Below are 21,417 nucleotides of genomic sequence, written 5' to 3' on the forward strand. Positions count from 1 at the left end.
GACACTTTTTTGGCCATTTTGCCGTTATGTAGAAAATTGATCTCGAGTCTTATTTAAAATTGCAAGTAAACATCTTCCATTCGCAGACATTAAGCCACATAATATATCTACAAAATAGTGCACTACAAGCTAAAAAATATTGTCATGGAAACAAGATATCAGCCGCCAAACAAACCCGTCCCAACCTAGACTATATTCCCTTACTAAGAAAATAAATATTTTACATTAAGTAGTACAGTCCTACGTCTACAGCTCGTGCAACCCCATAGGGCTGCCCTTGTAGTTTTTTGGTGGGGGGGGGGTTGTCTGGTGTTAAACCCCAAAACCTTCTCTTGGCTACGCCGTTGCTTGGAGTTATTTATTTCGCTTTTCATTTTCCGATATGTTTCAGATCGATCCGATGGTCATAAGTTAGAAAAATTGCAGTCAGAAGGTTCGCACAAATGAACATTTTTGCACTGATAAGTTATCAAGTTCCTTCCAGACAACTTGGAAGTGTTCGGTGTTTATTTCTAGCGGTTGTAGATAGAAAAATTAAATACAAAATTTGTTTTATCGAAATAATGTTTGGATTATTTCTATATTATTATATTGAACAATTATTAGGCGACAACGAGTAATCCACAAACAACAAGCCATAACTTTTAAAGTATTCAAAATAGATATTTGAAGTCTTCAGTAAAGTTATTCGCAAACGTAAGAGCTACAAATTTGCTGAAGGCATCATTTCGATATAATCACTTCCACGAAAGTTTGTGAAAATATCTCACTCATAGGGGGATTAATCAGCAAAAGCACAATACCAAAAGAAAGGGCATATTGCCTCCATTAAATTCTCTGAAGATGCTATTGACCTAAAATAAGTCGTTTTGGCGTTAATAATAGATGACATGTTTTTTTGTCATATTTCTGGCAATGGGAAATGATAAAAATATTTCGTCCGCATTTAATTATAAATATCTTTTTTGATAAAAGTCCGATTTCAACAATCTATAGCTTGTTCGAAAGGTATTCGTTAAAGCTGTCTAAAACATATAAATTAGTAATCTTTATTGCCAATTTCGGCAGATAATTAAAAAAAACTGCAAAAAACGCCATTTTTACGCATTCAAACATTCATATCTTCGAAACTAAACATCAGAATCAAAAACAAATTAATAGCGTTCATACTGTTTTTTAGTTCTTTCATTTAAAATTAGTTTGGATAAGATCGGTTCAGCCATTGCTGAGAAACACGAATGAGAATTTGTTCGTTACATACACACACACAGACATTGTCCCAAATCGTCGAGCTGAGTCGATTGGTATATAAGACTCGGCCCTCCGGGCCTGGGAAAAAATATTGAAAGTTTGAGCGAATTCTATACATTTCTTTTATAAGAAATATTAAACGCGCATTAACTTACCCAAGCAACCAAAAGTTCGTATAAGGGAGCTGCATAAGCTTCCCGTTTTAGGTAATTTTTCAATACGTTTTATGTTATGTAGTGTTTTAAGCAGCTTTGAACTTCCATTAAAGCTTAAGCAGCTTGAAAGTTCGCTAAGAACTTTATGTTACTATGTTTTAATTGCCGCAAGGTTCTACTGTATCGATTTTGTTGGCTATTTTCGGCAAATTTGAGACTAAGAGAAACGAAAGCAATGAAATTGAAAGACGGATAGGTATTCTAGAGTGAATAGGCGTCGGCGGTAAAACATGATGATGAGTTATGTTCTACCATAGACCATGCGGTAGACTTAGGTGAAACGCCCAACTCCTACTCTGCAGAAGGCAAAAAAATTCTTCACATTTCCTTTCGATCATGCCCATATGAGCCTGCCTAGTTCTAGTTTTCCGTTCTAAGTTTATAACTGATTCGCTCTAGAATACCCATCCGTCTTTCAATTTCATTGCTTTCGTTTCTCTTAGTCTCAAATTTGCCGAAAATAGCCAACAAAATCGATACACTAAGAACTTTATGTGAACTTTAAAGTGTGCTTTTTAAGTATTATTCGAACTTCTGGTTGCTTGGGTATATTTCTCAGTAAATGTTGCCTAAACAATTCTTGGGCCGGTTTTATGCTCATGGTTCTACATAAATGATTCTTACGTCGAACCCACGTTTGACGCTTGAAGCTTTTGACCAACTTCTATACGGTGAAGGAATCAAAGAGATTTTAGAATCTGAGAATAGAACTGCTTTATATAAGAAGGATTTGTTAATTACTCAAAAACATACTTTTTACTGTGGTTCGGAAGGCATACCATTAGACTCAACTAGACGAGATCAAAAAAGTACCAAATAATCAAATGTCGTTGATGCGATTTACATACAATTAGATTGAAATGAATATCCACTCGCCACTTATTGTTGTCTCATATCGAAATTCGTATGCCAGGAATACGGTTTGATGAGAATTTTTAACCGAGATCAAGGAGTCATGTTCTTCGTAAAAGTATGGAATCCCTGGGGGTCAGGGGTTTCAGCGTAAAAAACATATTTTTCTGCGAATTTTTTTAGAACTTTACGTGAAGCGAATCAATAAAAACTTTTGTACATTATAGTGTATTATTTAAATAACATTCTGTAATTTTTATATGCAAAAATATCGACAAACGACTCGGTGATGAAGCTTTTTGCAGAACGTCTCTGGGAAAAGCATGATTTGCGGTGTAACCTGCCATTCAAAAATTACTCAACTGATTTCATTCAAACTTTGCATACACATCTTATGTAAAAAATACCCAACCCTACGTTGAGTTTTCAAGATAAATTTCAAATTATGAGGCTTTTTTACTCATTTTAAATAAAAATGTCTATTTTTCATGATTTCTGCCTTTTATGAGTAAAAACACTGAAACACTTCCTCCTTCCTCTCTTAATAAATCATTGGAACGCTTCGGAAAGTTTTTAGTATTATTATCTGGAAATTCTGATCATCTAGGAACTTTCGTTCTTCAGCAAAGTTGCTCGGAAGTTTAAGAAGATCCACAAGGTGTACTTTGGGTGACTATTCAGTTATTAGTCGACTGTGGAATAGTGATTTTTAAAATCATACTTCTAAACGGGGTCTTCCATAAATTTTTTTTAATTTTGACTTATCGTATGAAGGAAATAATCTCTTAATCCGAACACCGGAGTTCCGGAACTAATGTTGAAATGGTCATATGGCCTGTGTTAAGACAAAGAGGACCAAGCGCCATTTAGAGATACATGCTCTGAAAACGCTATCGCATCCAACATAGCACTAGCAACACCCACATCTATTTATTTTTGGGAACACAAATAGTAAACGAAAGCAAATAAGTGTTTCTTAACTTGCTATGTTAATAATAAGTTATCTATAAATGCGTTTTAGAATGAAAAATGCTAGAAAAAAAAATATGGCGCTCAGTTCGGTTTGGCTTTACGCAGGCCATATGTGCCTAAAATTATATCTTTGCTCTTCCGTCAGTCAGATTTAACCGAGAAAGTGCGATTTGATATATCGCATGATGGAAGTCTGAACTGATCGTCCGGAACCAGACAATGGTGTTCCGGAACTGATGTTGAGATGGCCATATGTGTCCAAAATGGCCTGTTTGCTCTTCCGTCAGCCTTATTTCGTCAAGAAAATGTGATTTGATTTGTCGCATGATGGAAATGACCTCCAAATCTGAGCTAGCTCTCCAGAACCAGACTCCGGAGTTTCCGGTAACCTAACATCCGGCAATGTAAGCTGAAATGTCAGTTAAAGCAATTGATGCATTCTTTAGAAAATACGAGGTGCACAGTGCATTTCCAGCAATCTCTCGGAATTTGCCACTTGTATCCCTATTCCTCTATATTCATTTGCAACTATTTCCCTAAATATAACCGTTTTTCGATTGAAAATTGCTTCACTGCATCAAAAGATATAATTAAAAATATGCAACAAAATCGTCCCTGTGTTTTAAGGATTAAATTAAAATTGAAAAAAAAATATATTTTTTACTGCAATAACTTCTTTCTTAACAAAAAAGCATTTTGGAAGATATTTGCGCAGCTGTTCTGATTCACGTGGATCTCTGTTTGAAAGTTTTGAATAAAATATGTTAACTGTACAGACACGCCCCATGTATCAACCTGCCTCGATCTCCTCTACCCTAGTGCCACGTTGCAACAAGGTTTTGAAATGAACAAACCATTACATACACATCCTTCACCGTCGGAAAATCTTCGCTGAATACACGATGTATCACTACTCAGGATTGCTACGTTAAGTAAAACAAGTTCAATTCATAATGTCACATGTATACTAACGCCACGTGGTGAAATAGTTCCGAAGCAAACATAATAGTATCCACACGGTTTTGGGATTCTCAATATCACTTAACATGCAATCACTTAGCATGCAAACTTTCACTAATTGCAAGAATTAAATATACACTGAGGGGTAATTTACAATGTTTCGTCACATTGATTTTATCCTGTGAAAATATCTTTTTATAATAAGGTAAAATCTTTCTGGGTCGACAGATTTTCTTCCATAACACAATCAATAGCACGACAAAGAGCACAGTTTGTGGAAACCCCCGAAAACACCAATAGCGTTGCTTTCGTCAAACCTTTGCTGCAGATTTCGCACGTGTTTCCTGCCCACGGTTTTTTCAAATCTTAATCATTGATGTCAACAAAACAAACTGGATGAGATTGTTTTAACAGGTATCCTTAAGAGTAAGTTGCCGTAAAAAAGCTTTCTTATGTGTCTTTAACGTTTTCATACAACACTTCAATATAGTTCGCATATTGCAGCTAACATAACTGTACTCCAGTAGTGCTCAATTGAAAAACCCGGGGTGAAAAACCCGGCGTCAAAATAAGATTACAAAAATGGAGCTTTTACATACAACCTCAATGATTTTTTAAAACAAAAATGCTTAACGAAATGTATGTAATTTATAGGAGTTGAAGCAATATGCAATTGTTCAGAAATGTTGACTAGCGCGAACTGAGTTGAAATGGTTCTGTCAATAACGAATCTCTGCAACCTAAAGGATTCTTTTCGGAAATCAAACTGGAATCAGAAGCAATTATTCTATGAAATGAAGTCTACCCATTAACACAATAATTAATGATTCCACACAAGAACGTTGTGAACAGAGAGAAAAAATCATACAACTACAACATAATGCACATCAAAGATAGTAATAGATAGAGTAATCGATCGAGTGAAATGATTTTCGATCGTGTATTGACTGAAACAGTCCCTAATAGTGGCTTAAGCAGCTTATTAAAGCTTAAGCAACTTGAAAGTTCGCTAATAACTTTATATAAACTTTAAAGTGTGCTTTTTAAGTATTATTCGAACTTTTACATCACCCATCCAACCCCCCCCCCCCCTTCCACCTCACCCCTTTCATCACCTCCCATCCCCCTTGGACTACCCTTATACCCGCATTCCCTTCATCTACCCCGCATACCAAAATAAGATAAAGGATTTCTTACGCCTCCTCCACTCTTGCTCTACTAACCCCCCACCCCCTCTACGTCCAACCCATTTCCCCAGCATTTCAAAAATATAATCACACGAAGCCAACATTGAACTCATGCTGACTAAACTAATTAAATGTAATACTTTTTGGTTTAAAGTGTGTCAGCGTCGACTTTCGTGGTAGTCTTTGGATACGTGCTAAGTACCTTAAGAATGTAATAGACACGCCCACAATTATATTGAACATAATTAGCCGTGGAATCATAGTTTGGAGAAATGAGAAAGGCATCCCACATCCCATCATCTTCACCCAGTAGGTATACCAAGATGGGCTGGGAGATGGTTCGGTTGTGGGTTATTCATCCCCTTCACACACATACCCCCGCATGATAAAATAAGTTAGCTGAAAGTGTAGGCATTGAGTTAATGCTGATTAAGCTATATTATATATGTTTGTATTATGCTGGGGCGTTTCCAGAATAAAATTTACTATTGGGTTTGAAATTTTGATTTTGAATGAACACATTACGTAATACCCAACTCAATGCAGTGTTTATTAAAAATCAGTGAAAAATTTGGTTTGAAATGATTTTGAGTTTTAAATTACATTAAAATTTAAACTAGTTTAAAATTTCTTAACAAGTTGGAAATTTTCGGCGAGGTCCGGATCCCCTGGACCCTCCTTTTGGGTCCGCATCTGGTTTCAAGTTGCAACAGCGTCGACACATAGCATCTCAAGTTGGTGGCTGTCGATTCAGATTATGTATATGAATTTCTATGTATATAAATGTCAATGTTTGTATGTATATGATTTATGGACTCCGAAACGACTTAATCGATTGCCATAAAAATTTATACATAGTAGGCATTTGTTATGAAGCGTGTTTGTGTGCTATTGGTTGGGGATTATATGCCCGCCAGGTGGCGCTTCGGAATAAATTGTGTTTTCCACCTATTTCGCTGAAAGACGCAGCAACGCGCGATGGGTATTAGCTAGTTTAATATACATTTCCACCATTATATTGAACATAACCAGCCATGGAATCGTCGTTTGGACAAATGAGAAAGGCACAATCGCGCCACTAGGTTGATTAAAACAGGTTTTTTTTTAATAATTTAAAACACTGATTGATTTAACTTTAAACTATACTATTCTCAAAAATGAACAATAATTCCATATCAACATTTGAATAGGGCTAATAAGATTTGTAAACAAACATTTGTTTTGCTAATTTCTCTTAATTTGTTGTAATTTCAACACAAAAGACATTCGAAATCGATTCTACAAAGGGTAAAGATGTTGATTCATGTGTATCTTTCATGAAATTCAACTCGACAGCGGAATAATGAGCGAAATAAGTTTGTTTACAAAAATCTCATTAACCCTTTTGAAGAATTGATATTGAATTATACTAATCTAATACTCATACACTCTAACACACCAGCATAATCGTGCTTATCGAGTTAACATGTTACTAGTTTCCATGAAAAATTTCAAATATCTTCTTTCCGTCATCTCATTAGCTACCGTCTTTCCGTTCAACTTTACTACGGTTAAATGCCAATACACAATCAGCAGCTATAATATCCACGCTACTTTACATAATCGGGGAATGGAACATTACCGCTATGCATCAGAGCACCAGTTACTTTCAGGAACGCACATGTCTTAATGATAAATAATGAATGGTTGTGTTCCATCACAAAGATACCTACAGTGAACATTGTTAAATTAAGGGAAATGCAAATTGGAGCTGTTGTGCACCGGAGTTGTTTTCTACACCTGACGTTCTTCCTCATAACAGCTATCAACATCCGATTGTATATCCCTGTTCGTTCTCTGCTGTAACATTGGGTCGGTTCGGTCTGGGCCGAAGATGCTGTTTCCATTGAATACTTCTGAACATTGTTAAAGGTACTCAATCAACGCGTTTACCTGTGCAAATAAAACAGATACATACAAAGTAATATAACTACATATCATAGAACATAGGTGTGAATTACTTACGACATGAATTAGTCCAACGGGGAAAAATGATCGGAAATGGTGAGTGAAGCTAAGCAATCATGTGAAAAAAATTCCCCCCAGAGGCGAGACTCGAATTCGCAACCTTTGAGACTCCGGCCCAATGCACTAACCCTTATGCTATCCCTAGGTATGGCGACATCCCAGAAAGATCATATGATTATCCCACTGGCGACGGCGATCGTACCCTGCCTGCAAAGCGAGAATCACACACAACGGTAGCTGATCACCCCAACACATTTGATCTATTAAATTTCCCCGCTAGATGCCAAGGCCCGGGTTTTTATTATCGTGTGATGTCTAATTTTTAGTTCATTACCCATCGTACTTCGGTGGGTGACAGAGCTAATAAAGACTGTCGATTTCTGGTCCCTTGCCCAGTGAACAGAGGTATGACGGGAGCGAACCCGCCCGTTCGAATTAAACTAATAATTCAAATTTTTTGTCTTTTGACTTAAGTGCCAATACCTTATTTAGGACTGGTGGTATCCAACGGCGAAAAATGATCGGAAATGGTGAGTGAAGCTAAGCAATCATGTGAAAAAAAATTCCCCCCAGAGGCGAGACTCGAATTCGCAACCTTTGAGACTCCGACCCAATGCACTAACCCTTATGCTATCCCTGGGTATGGCGACATCCCAGAAAGAACATATGATTATCCCACTGGCGACGGTGATCGTACCCTGCCTGCAAAGCGAGAATCACACACAACGGCAGCTGATCACCCCAACACATTTGATCTATTTAATCGTCATCGATAATCGAACGCCTTTGTGTATAGACGTGTTTTTACGGTCCGCAGTTAATTGTTATTTATTTATCTTTCTACCGTCGCGCGTGTGTTCAATCCTATTAAACAACGGTTATCATAATGAGCTGCAGTGTGACATCTTGTAATATCAGCGACGATCGTTTCTTGTGGCAGTGTGAATTCTGCAGAAAATGTTATCACGCAGCTTGTGTAGGAGTCCAGCGAAATCAAGAAGAATTTATCTCGCACTTCATGATTCCCCTGTGTGCAGATTGCCAGCATAATCTAAAGGTAGGCATAGACACACGAAAAGTGCTGTACCAACAGGAAAAATTATTTGAATCTATAACTACGCAAACGGACTGCAACTTACAAATAGCAGCCGACATAAAAAAGTTCAATTCAATTGTTGACTTATTCGAAAATGTTGAGCTGCAGCTTAAAGAATCAGTGGCGAATGTGAACATAAACACATCGTCGCAAGTGGCAAATGCTGTATCGGCACTATCGCAGGCCATTGACAGTAATTCTTTTAATAAGGCCGATGAGCTGGTCACGCTGAAAAACCATATCACATCACTATTCAACATATCTATGGGATCCACAAAAAAACACATTGAAGAGTATGTAAATGATCTCACTGCCGATTTGACCAGAGAATTGAAAAAAATCTGCAGCGAAGTTCAGAACTTGAGCACCCTTACCATAGATATGGCAGCTCATTGTAATGAACACTACCTGAGTGAATCGCGTCCTACACGTGAAGTTTTAGACGAAGTGAAAATTATAACAAATTCAGTTGGCAGTGACATTCTCAAAGAAGTACAATCTCTTGCCGGCTCAATTAACACTTTGGATAGCAGTATACGCGATGCTTGTTTGCCACCAGCGGGCCCCAGCTTGATGGACGAATTAAATGCCCAATCAACAAAATCGGGTGACTCAGGTCACCGTTCCACTGCCGAAGCCACTGAAGGGTGGCGCTTTTTGGGTTCGAAGAAAGTGTGGCGCTCTGACTGGACGGAGTACGACACACGTAATCAGCATAGAATTCAACAGCAAAAGATGAAAGATAGGGCGATGGCACGAAGAAAAGCTAATAAAAAGCAGTTGCATCGGGTAATAAATGATCGCAATAAAAACAGACACCAACGTAGCCGTAATACTAATGAGACAAATAAACATCAGATATCCAGAAGCAGTTATTATAACTATAACCTCAATGACAACAATAATAGCAACAACAATAGCAATAATAATCGTAACAACAATCGAAACAACAATAGCAGCAATAATCGCAACAACAACAACAATACGCAATGCGGTCGTCCAACAGCTGGCAACTCTCTTCCCCGGGATAAGGATCTACTTGCGGCGGCAAGGGTGCAATTCTCTAGGCCTCCGTTTGAAAATCAGCGTGGTATCAGGTTTCAACGTGGTGAAACACTGAATCCATACCCGGTTGTACATCAATTTAACTCAACTTTCGCACCAGATAGGTTTGTAACCCCTGTCCTGACGAATTCCTTTTCTCAGCGCTGTTCAGCTTGTTCCTGTGAGCATTCGTGTTTTCGTCCAACCTAACGCACTCTTCAGAGGCAGACCATGACGAACCGGTTACGGATGAAAACGGATCAATAGTTTTGCATGATATTTCTAAGTATGACAAATTGCCATTAACTTTATCAGAAACGCTTTCAGAAATTTTGATATATTGTCAAAATTTTAATCGTATGCAGAGCGCATCTAAAATGAGCAAAATCTATAGTAATGTATTGAGCTCCTCTTATTCTGTTATTTTAGGCACTGAAACAAGTTGGAACGATAGCATAAAAAGTGAGGAAATTTTTGGTAGTGGCTTTAACGTATTCAGAGACGACCGAAATCTTTTAGTATCTCAAAAGAAGTCTGGTGGAGGAGTTCTTATAGGCGTTTCGGCTCAATTTAATTCTGAAATTCTTCCCACAGTGAAGTTTAAAGAATTTGAACATGTGTGGGTTAAAGCGAACATTTCAGGTGAAATACATGTTTTTGCCTCTGTATATTTCCCACCAGAGCATGCTAATATATCATCGTATGAAGCCTTTTTCAAAATTGCTGAACAAATTTTATTTGAACTTCCGGTCGAGGTCAAAGTTCACATTTACGGAGACTTTAACCAGCGCAATGCCGATTTTATTCCGGATTCTGAAAATGAAAATATTCTAATCCCAGTCGTAGGAGAAAACGAAACATTGAATTTCATCTTTGACAAAACTGCTAGCATAGGATTAAATCAAATTAATCATGTAAAAAATCAACAGAATTGCTATCTTGACCTTTTATTTACAAACACTCAGGATGATTTCTGTGTATCTGAATCTTTGGCTCCTTTGTGGAAAAATGAAGCTTTTCATACTGCTATTGAATTTTCTTTGTTCATCCATAAAAATCAAGAACCCAACGTCTATGACTTTGAGGAAGTCTTTGAATACCATAAAGCTAATTATGACAATATCAGACGGAAGGTAGGTAATGTCGACTGGCAAAATACTCTTAGGAATGAAGCGAATATTGAAACCGCCCTGGACGTATTTTACAAAATAATTTTCGAAATTATTCATGAAGAGGTGCCCATTAAGAAGAAAAGACGACACGGTAGCTCGAAGCATCCTATTTGGTACAATAGGCAAATTAAAAATCTGAAAAATAGGAAACAAAAAGCCCACAAGCTATACAAGAAAAATCAAAATAACGAGCACTTGGAACAATATCTCGACATTTGCGATAAACTAAATATTGCCATAGATTCTGCACTTGCGGATTACAACTCCAAAACTGAACAGCAGATTAAATCCAGTCCAAAGAATTTTTTTAACTACGTCAAAACTAAATTAAAATCAGATAATTTCCCATCAACAATGCACTTGGATGACAACGTACATAATAGCCCGAAAGAAATCTGCAACCTATTTGCAACATTCTTCCAAGAAATATATACAACTTTTTCTGAACAAGACCGCGATCGCGATTATTTTGCTTTTCTTCCAGATTTTCCTATGGATATTGGCGTCAGTCATGTCATAGTGGAGGACATTTTCAATGCTCTAAACCATTTGGATTCATCAAAAGGTGCTGGCCCTGATGGAATTCCACCATTATTTATGAAAAACCTAGCAACCGAGCTTACAACTCCATTGTTCTGGCTCTTTAATATGTCTTTACAATCTGGAGAGTTTCCCAAAACATGGAAGAGTTCTTTCTTAGTACCTATATATAAATCTGGGAAAAATCTGACGTTCGCAATTATCGTGGAATAGCCATAATCTCCAGCATTCCGAAACTTTTTGAATCAATCATTAACGAAAAAATATTTCTTCAAATAAAAAACAGAATTACTAACCTCCAACATGGCTTCTTCAAAGGTCGTTCGACCTCAACAAATTTACTAGAATTTATTAACTATTCACTGATTGCAATGGACAATGGAAACTACGTGGAAGCACTTTACACAGACTTTAGTAAAGCATTTGATCGAATCGACATCCCAATGTTACTTTATAAATTAAAAAAGATGGGAATTGAGCCTGAGCTGCGTACGTGGTTAGAATCATATCTATCCAACCGCCAGCAAATAATCAAATTCAAAGGAAAGCAATCTAATCCAATTGAAGTCACCTCAGGAGTTCCACAAGGCTCTCATTTAGGACCTCTATTGTTTATTTTATATGTGAACGATATTTCCTTCCTTCTCAAAAAACTGAAAGTACTAATCTATGCCGATGACATGAAACTTTACTTGGAGATAAGAAATGCCGAGGATATTGATACATTCCAAAACGAAATTCTAGTTTTCCACACGTGGTGTCAAAAAAGCCTCCTACAGCTAAACGTGAAAAAATGCAATTCAATCACTTTTAGTCGAAAACGACAAACATCGAATGTTGTGATTACCTTAGGAAGACAGACTGTAGCAAAATGTGAAAGAATTAGGGATTTAGGCGTTATATTAGATTCCAAGTTAAATTTTATTGATCATTATAACACAATTATTCACAAAGCTAACAACATGCTCAGTTTTATAAAACGCTTTAGTTATCATTTTGTAGATCCGTATACAATCAAAACATTATATATTGCTTATGTTAGGTCGATATTGGAATATTGCAGCATCGTTTGGTGCCCTTTTTCAAGCACACATGAAGAAAGAATAGAATCTGTACAAAAACAATTCATATTATTTGCCCTTCGTAAACTAGGTTGGATAGCATTTCCTTTGCCATCTTATGAAGCACGCTGCATGCTTATCAATATACAAACATTGAAGGAACGTCGTGAATTTGCAATGCTTTCGTTCATTAATAATATCGTCTCGCATCGTATTGATTCAGCCGAAATTTTATCCAAATTGAACTTTTATGCACCTTCTCGACAGCTACGAAACCGAAGCATATTCTCAATAACTCCATATCGCACAAATTATGCAAAATATGGCCCTATAAATCGAATGATGGCTGTTTATAACCGCTATTGCGAATCAATTGATTTTACAATGTCCAAACTAAAACTCACACAATATTTTATACATAAAAGAAATTCTAACGCATAAGAAAATGATTCTGTAAAAGCTGAAATTGTTTTATTTATAATAAAATTACGTATATATATATTTTAGTAAATAAGAAAAATGTAAACATTACTGTAACTATACCAGTCTACATCGATTGACGAAATAAATAAATAAATAAATAAATAAATTTCCCCGCTAGAATCACACACAACGGCAGCTGATCACCCCAACACATTTGATCTATTTAATTTCCCCGCTAGAAATTAAATAGATCAAATGTGTTGGGGTGATCAGCTGCCGTTGTGTGTGATTCTCGCTTTGCAGGCAGGGTACGATCACCGTCGCCAGTGGGATAATCATATGTTCTTTCTGGGATGTCGCCATACCCAGGGATAGCATAAGGGTTAGTGCATTGGGCCGGAGTCTCAAAGGTTGCGAGTTCGAGTCTCGCCTCTGGGGGGAATTTTTTCACATGATTGCTTAGCTTCACTCACCATTTCCGATCATTTTTCCCCGTTGGATACCACCTAAATAAGGTATTGGCACTTAAGTCAAAAGACAAAAAAATTGAATTATTAGTTTAGATGAATTAGTCCTCGTCCAAGAACGACAATTAGCAATGTCAACCTGAATGTGTCGTGTAAAAGTTATGAAACTAATAAACAAGCTGTACCGACATATTACAATCTCACTATGAAGGAATGTGAGAAACTATATGTTCCGCAAAGAACTATCCAGTACAACCGCAAGAAATTTCGTATCGATTTACAGTGAGTAATAACTGCTACTTTGGTTGATTCATCCATAGTTGATTGAGTTTACCGATGAAACGGCTGATCTATGGTGTTGATCAAATATAAGTACTCAAAATTTTAACAAGATGCACAATCCGGCTGGCAGCATCTGCTCCATGCTTCGAAACACCGTAAAGTGTACACAGGTAGTAGCAAATTGCATCGTTTCACTTGCGATCATTAGAAACTGCAGATTGTTTTTGTTTTGAACAGCATTATCGTAACAGGGCTGATCCCCGGCATCGTTCCATTTATTGTAGACACCGAACATGAACGATTCGTACATAGAAAAATCAGGGAACATAATTTGATTTACGATGTTGTTGACGGTACTGGTGATTGGTGTCATTCATAACGTTTGTAGTATTACTATACTGTACTGGTGCAGTTCTTTTCAATGTTATTCTTCACAAATATTACCAATTGTTGGTATGTTGACCATCCGAATTTTAAGACTTTTCTAAACAGATTTTAATGTTGTTATATCCGGTTACTTTTTTCGCATGGCATGTCTTGGTCAAAACTCCGTTCTTTTCTTTTAGGGTGTTGATTTTTTCATCTGCTAGCGGAACCTCACAGGCTTGAGCCAGGTGTAGTAGCTAAAAAATGCGTTTTATTATTGTTTTTCGTTGTAAAAATCCGGTAAAACTTACCTTACAAAATTTTATCACGGCCGTGTTGTATTGAATCAATAATTTGTAAGTTTTCTTCTTGGAGAAATTATCATTTGTTGACAAAATATTGACGGAGCAAAAGCTATGTTCGAATTTCGAACATGCTACAGTCTAAGCTGAGTAAAGTAAAGTTTTATTCATACTAAGTTGAGCAAATGCTGCGAGAGTTTACTTTGCTTAGAATCGAGCAGAGCAAATTTGTCTTGAGCAAATGCTCATTTTTATTCATACGGCTAAATGTCTGTTTGTGTGTATGTAACGGACAAATTCTCATTTGTGTTTCTCAGCAATGGCTGAACCGATCTTATCCAAACCAATTTTAAGTGAAAGAACTAAAAAACGGTATGAACGCTATTAATTTGCTTTTGATTCTGATGTTTAGTTTCCGAGATATGAATGTTTGAATGGTTAAAAATGGAGCTTTTCGCAGTTTTTTTTTAAATTATCTGGCGAAATTGACAATATAGATTAACAATTTATATGTTTAGATAGCTTTAACGAACACCTTTCGAACAAGCTATAGATTGTTGAAATCGTACTATTATCAAACGAGATATTTAACATTAAATGCGGACGAAAGATTATTATCATTTACCATTGACAAAAATATGACCAAAAACATGTAATCTATTATTAACGCCAAAACGGCTTATTTTAGGTCAATAGTATCGTCGGAGAATTTAATAGAGGTAATATGCCTTTTCTTTTGGTATTGTGCTTTTGCTGATTAATCCCCCTATGAGTGAGATATTTTCACAAATTTTCTTGGAAGTGATTATATCGAAATGATGTCTTCATCAAATTTGTAGCTCTTACTTTTGCGAATAACTTTACTGAAGACTTTAAATATCTATTTTGAATACTTTAAAAGTTATTGCTTGTTGTTTGTTGATTACTCTTTGTCGCCTATTTATTGTTCAATATAGTAATAATCCATTGAAATAAGCTAAACATTATTTCGATAAAACGAATTTTGTATTGCATTTTACTATCTACAACCGCTAGAAATAATCACCGAACACTTCCAAGTTGTCTGGAAGGAACTTGATAACTTATCAGTACAAAAATGTTCATTTGTGCGAACCCTCTGACTGCAATTTTTCTAACTTATAACCATCGGATCGATCTGAAACATATCGGAAAATGAAAAGCGAAATAAATAACTCCAAGCAACGGCGTAGCCAAGAGAAGGTTTTGGGGTTTAACACCATACAACCCCCCCACCACACAAAAAAAAATGGATTGAAGTTGAAAATTTACTGATGCAGACTGATTTAATTCAATATTACAATAACAATTATCTGATCCGTAGATTGATAACCTGTTGTTGTAAACATCATGAGGACTTTTGATAAATTATCGGAATGGGGTCCTGATATGTAACTGATCTATTGGTCTTGATTTCACAGTTGTCTAATAGCATCAATATCAAATTCCTGCCTGAAAACATTCCAATAGAAAATTCCAGAGTTTTGTAATCAATCATAATCCTCAGATTTATTTTCAAATTGAGCTCGCTTTTGTAGAAATGTACTGTAATTTGTATATTTAATAGGAAGCGAAGTTAAAATTGATTTAATGTCTATGAAACATAGAACTGCTCACCAAAAAAATGCATAACTTTCAACATTTGCTAAAAATGTTTTTGCCTTTCTCATTCACTCTAAAATTCGTCAATCTAATCCCGACCCGAAGAGCCGAGTGTCATATGCCAATCGACTGAGTTCGTCGAGATCGGAAAATGTCTGTGTGTATGTGTGTATGTGGAAAAAATGTGACCTCTGTTTCTCAGAGATGGCTGCAAATTCCCATATAAACTGAAATGAAAAATTTTCAAAATCAAATTTGTATTTTTGATGCCAAATGACTTTAAAATGCATGAAACATTGAGATGTTTGACAAAAATTGATTTTTTGGACTTTGGAACATTTTTGCCTTTCTCAATATAGAAAGGTTATGCAATCATTCTATAAATCGTCGATCATACCGGCCCGGAGGGAGTATGCAGTGAGGGGTTGCTACTTTAAAATTAAAACTCCAAACTAATAATTCTTAACAAGTTGAAAATTTTCGGCATTTCCCGGATCTTTCTCCATGATCCGCCGCTGGTTTCAAGCATTACATAGTATCTCAAGATCGTGGCTGTCGATCCGTTGTATGTATGTGCAACATGTAAACATGTAATATTTATTTCCACCATTGTATTGAACATAACCAGCCATGGAATCGTAGTCTGGACAAATGGGAAACGCACAATTGCACCACTAGGTGGATTAAAACAGGTTTTTATTTTGGGAATGCGTCGAGTTGAGACGAAAACGTAATATGATTAATAACGAGGATAACACACAGAAAAAATATTTTGTAATTTTAAGTTTATTTTCATGCACATATTTGGAGCATGAATATAAATGTAAAATTAAGCTCCACCACAAACACACACGATTTGTCGTGCTTTCTTCAACGAATTTGATTATAATATTACACGTGGATTGAAAATTACAGTTTCTTTAAACGGAAAACCAATGCGTTTCAATGTATTTTTACTCGAATGCTGCTTTAAAATGAATGACATGTAATATTAAACGAATGAAAGTGTAAAATTATATGCTGTTTGATGCTCCAAGTGATATTAACGTAATTTTCAATCAAATTTTTGATTCAATCGTTGTATGTTTACATTCGTATTGTTTTACATGTCGTTTAAATTTCATTATTTTTTGGTGTGCACTTTCTGAATGTAGAGAGAAGATTATAAAAAATGACGATTTCCATTCGACTCCAGCAGGTCCTGATCGATTTTGATGAGCATTTGATTTTTGTTGTATGACCAATTATATGTATAGGTCAAATGTTCAAAAACGGTAATTTAAGGTCAAGATAACATCATTTTGAAACCGCCAATTTCGGAGGTTTAGTATCTTCTATGAGTTTTACAAACGTTAAACAGCGCATCATTTGATAAAATAATTTTGACGGTATATCGACCAAGAAGTATTTATGGTGAATTTTCTCAGGTTAATATTCATGACTACAATAAAGTCTCAATAAATTCGCTAAAGACACGAACTCTGTTACTATTTTCTCAAAAATTAATTCTGCATAATTTTAAAACTTCAAAAATTACAATTTACGGAATTATGCCGTTTGGACATTAAGATCGATTTTCAACCAAACCCCCTCCAAACCGAATTTCTGGCTACGACGCTGACTTTAAGTAAGCAAAAACAAAGTCGTTCTACACTCATTCACAAGAAACTTCTTCGAATGCTGAATATATTATAATACATTGAAACCCCGATTTTATCAGCCAAATATGAACATATGTTTGATGAGCTCTAGCAGACGAACAAGACTGAATTCGAGTAAATCCTTTCTTGAGCATATTTTCCTTATCATGAAGATGGAAATATGCAAAAATGAAAAATTCATCATAATCAGAAATAGTTATCAGACTACATCAAGGGACGGGAAGAATATTTTAACAGCTTCAGTTTATTATAAAGAAAAAAAAATTGCCCGATTTAGTCAATGTCCCCATTTTGTCAGCCTAAAATACACCATGAGACTGATAAAAATGGGTCTTTATTGTATGTATTATTCACTGTGTTTCACATTAATGGACCTAATGTACCTGTACATTTCATTTTCGGGGATTTTTTTATTGCTTCGAACTACAACAATTTTTAGGTAGTTTTCAAGGGGTTATTTTATAGACTTCTTCCAAAATTTGGCGAACCTATTCCAATTCGTATACCAATTAATTGGTATACTTAAGGGTTTATATGTTGCAGATAGAGAAAATACTAAAATTTTCAGCTTTTTTCCTACACACTATTACGAAAGCTTATTAAACAATTTTTCCTAATAAGTTTGTGAAAAATATAAACTATTTGAAATTTTTTAATAGTTTTATTTTTTATTTAACCGTGATTTTTTAATAAATAGTCACTTCACAACGTAGTCTATTTTTCATGGCTTGCGGTGAGCACGATCTCTCGAATAGCTGAACTGAAAATTATGGAACAGAAATTAATTTTTAGTATTCTTTACAGATTTAACTCGTCGCGCAGATAGCTCTGAATTAGACCCGCTGGTGCCCTAAGACGATTTCGCTAGATTTTCAGAGTACTGTGCACCCAGTGCATTAACGCAAGTGACGGAAGGTTATCGAAAAGATTCGTGAAAATGAAAATTTCAGTAATGATGGTGATTTTCCCAAACGGTTCGTTTTCGAGAGGTTTTTATTTGTTCTTTGGCATTAGGATTAGCGATAATAATTCAAATCAAGGATACTACTAGGAAGTCACCTTTAGAAAAAGTCGATGTCGAAGTAAAATTTGGAACTATGCACGCATGCACTTCAGAGATAGCGTGATATCAGAAGCTGCGATTTCATTTCAACGCTTTTTTGTGAAAAGGGCGATACTTACAAATGTAAACATAAGGATTTTTTCATACATGCGAATGAGGGCTTTGAAACGCAACAAATTAACCTAAATATTTGGATTCTACGATATTGCTTTCTTAAACTACAGCAAAAAATACAACGGGCGAAACTGTATTTTTGTTTATTTAAAGTTTCGCCCTCCACGCTCCATGCAAACAAACAGGGCGATACTTTTTTTGCTAGCAGTTTAGAGGCGAAACTGTTATTTTCGTATTTTTTTTAGGATTATCAAGCTGATACCAGCTGTAAATAGTAACAATGATCGCTATTGAAAAAACACGGACGAAATCGGTGGTGTAGAACGGTAGTTATTGTAAAAAATGTAAGGGTGATACTTCAATGCTGATAGGTGGGACCGAAAAAGTAAGCAATGGCCAAAAAGGCGATTCTATCATTTTGTCAATTTCAATAGCAAAAACAAATTTTTATTTAATAATTTCAAATACTTTATGAAGTTTTGGGTTTCGATCACTGAATCATGCAATCTAGGATGTAAAAACACAATAGTTCTTAAATAGGAAATAAAACCAAGTCTGGAAAGATTCACTGTTGATTTTCTTTGAATAGTATCACTGCTAGTATCGCCCTTTTCAAGAAAAAGCGTCGATTTCTTAATTCTCAGCCGCTTTTTTTTTTGGCTCAGTACAATATATAACCCCTTCAGGAAAATTAAGTTTTCCCACCACAATTTAGATATTTTATTAACAGAGCATTAACAATAATTCGTTTGTATGTCTATTTTATGGGCCATTTTTTCGCTATCCCATTGATTTGGTTTGAGATTTCTAGCACTGATGTTGAACACCTTTGAACAGCTTATTGAAAACTTCAAGCCGAGTATTTTTCTCCAAGACACCGAAGGTCTAACTTTTTTCTTTAAAAAGTTATGGACACTTTTCGTTAAAAAATAGCCTATTTCAAGGCTCATTATCGCTGATGCGAGCACCTAAAATTGAATACTGTTTCAACCACATGAAAGGCCATACTTTTTAGTATATTTGAGCAAAACTTGGCGAATGCGATATTTTTTAAAATTTTCAATTTAGATATAAAGTTTGTAGTTTTGCAGGTTCAACGCATTTACACACATATCGTTGTATTATGAAAAAGCCACATTCAAATATCATACTCTCATCGCAGCAAGCTTTGCATAAGTGAAACGACTGTCAAAAAAGGTTTCTGATTTTATACGTTTTGTAAATATGGATATTAGTCGAAGAGAGTTGGCGAATTTTCTTATTGCTGGTAAAAAGACAGATGAACTGCTTAAGTTCATTACAAGTAGTAATCCAAATGTAAAATTGAGACTTGTTAGTGCTCGGAAAAAAATAAAAATCTTCATGTTGGAATTTAGAAGGTTGTGGATTCGGTGCAAGCGCACGCAAATTCGGTTTGAGCTGGAAAATTTTATGTGGCTTGAAGGAAAGCTAAGATTCGAAGTCGAAGGTAAAGGTAAAGGTCGAAAGAGGAAACCATTTTCCGAAATATGTCGCAGAGACAAAATAAAGCGATTAGGAAAGTTGCGCAATAAGTATTCCACGGAAGAACTTGGTTTAGCGTCAGCCGTCAACGCTAATTCTACTGGTTTCCGTTTAGTTGGCAGACAAATCGAACGATTGTCGAAAAGTCCGGTCAGATCTACCATTGAGAATTTAGGATCTATGGCTGTCCCGATTGCAGAAGCGTTTACTGCGGAGGAGGCACTTAGATTTAGTTGTGAAAATGATTTTTCTAAGGAGCAGTACCAAAACATACGCAGCTCAGTTATACAGAAGGGTTTGGACATTTATCCCGCGTATAATAAAATAGTAGAAGAAAAGAAACTATGCTATCCGATCGGTATGTACTATTCTCAAAGATTCGTCCCTGAATCAACCATTTTTTCAGTAATTTCTGTTCAGCCTTCTTGTGCGAATGTTCCCCTTCAAGCTCTTGTTAACCATACCGTGGAACGACTCATCTCGTTTCTGAATATTGGAGTTCTACCACTGCATCCTGAGGATAATACGTTTGTTATCTTTAAGTTGGGCTGCGATGGAAGCAGCAACCATTCCCGGTAGGCAACATTATTTTTCTTCTAAACTTTGACTGACAGTCTCTTTTCCACTTGAACATAGATACAAGGAAATGTGCGTAGACGAAGATGAAAATGGAGAACTATTCGAGTATAACGATTCGCATATATTTGCTCTATATATAGTACCATTACGTGTAGTTATTCGCCGGAAAGATGAGTCAAGAGACTGCATTCTTTGAAATAATGATTTTCCATCTTCAGTATCCCTGTGCCGACCAGTAAAATTAATTTTCAAGAAGGAAAATCCTGAACTAACAAAGGATGAAGTTACCGCGATGAACAAGCAAATCAAGAGACTTCTTGTTTCATCAGATCCTATAATTTCTCTTAAATGTAAACGTCGAATTCATCGAGCACCGCTGGATATACCTGAAAATGCAATGCATCTGGTTGTTCTGGTAACACTGTTGTGAATCAGTTTGTTTATTTTCGTTCTCGTATTTTGGATCGTTTTTTGTGTATATTAAGTGATTTCTCAATTAGAATAGAGTTTGTGCCCTCGCCTAAGCTGCAGTTATTGATCAATTGACTGATAATTTGTGATTCTTGGTCGTGCGGTGACAATTGATAAACATTTTGTTCTCCCAAAGTGTCGTCGGTAGTGATAGAATCCTTGTGGTGAAACCGTGGATGCATATCGGGAAAGCTTACTCGCGAAGTAGC

This window comes from Topomyia yanbarensis, chromosome 2, assembly GCF_030247195.1.
Source record: "Topomyia yanbarensis strain Yona2022 chromosome 2, ASM3024719v1, whole genome shotgun sequence".
Classification (NCBI taxonomy): domain Eukaryota; kingdom Metazoa; phylum Arthropoda; class Insecta; order Diptera; family Culicidae; genus Topomyia; species Topomyia yanbarensis.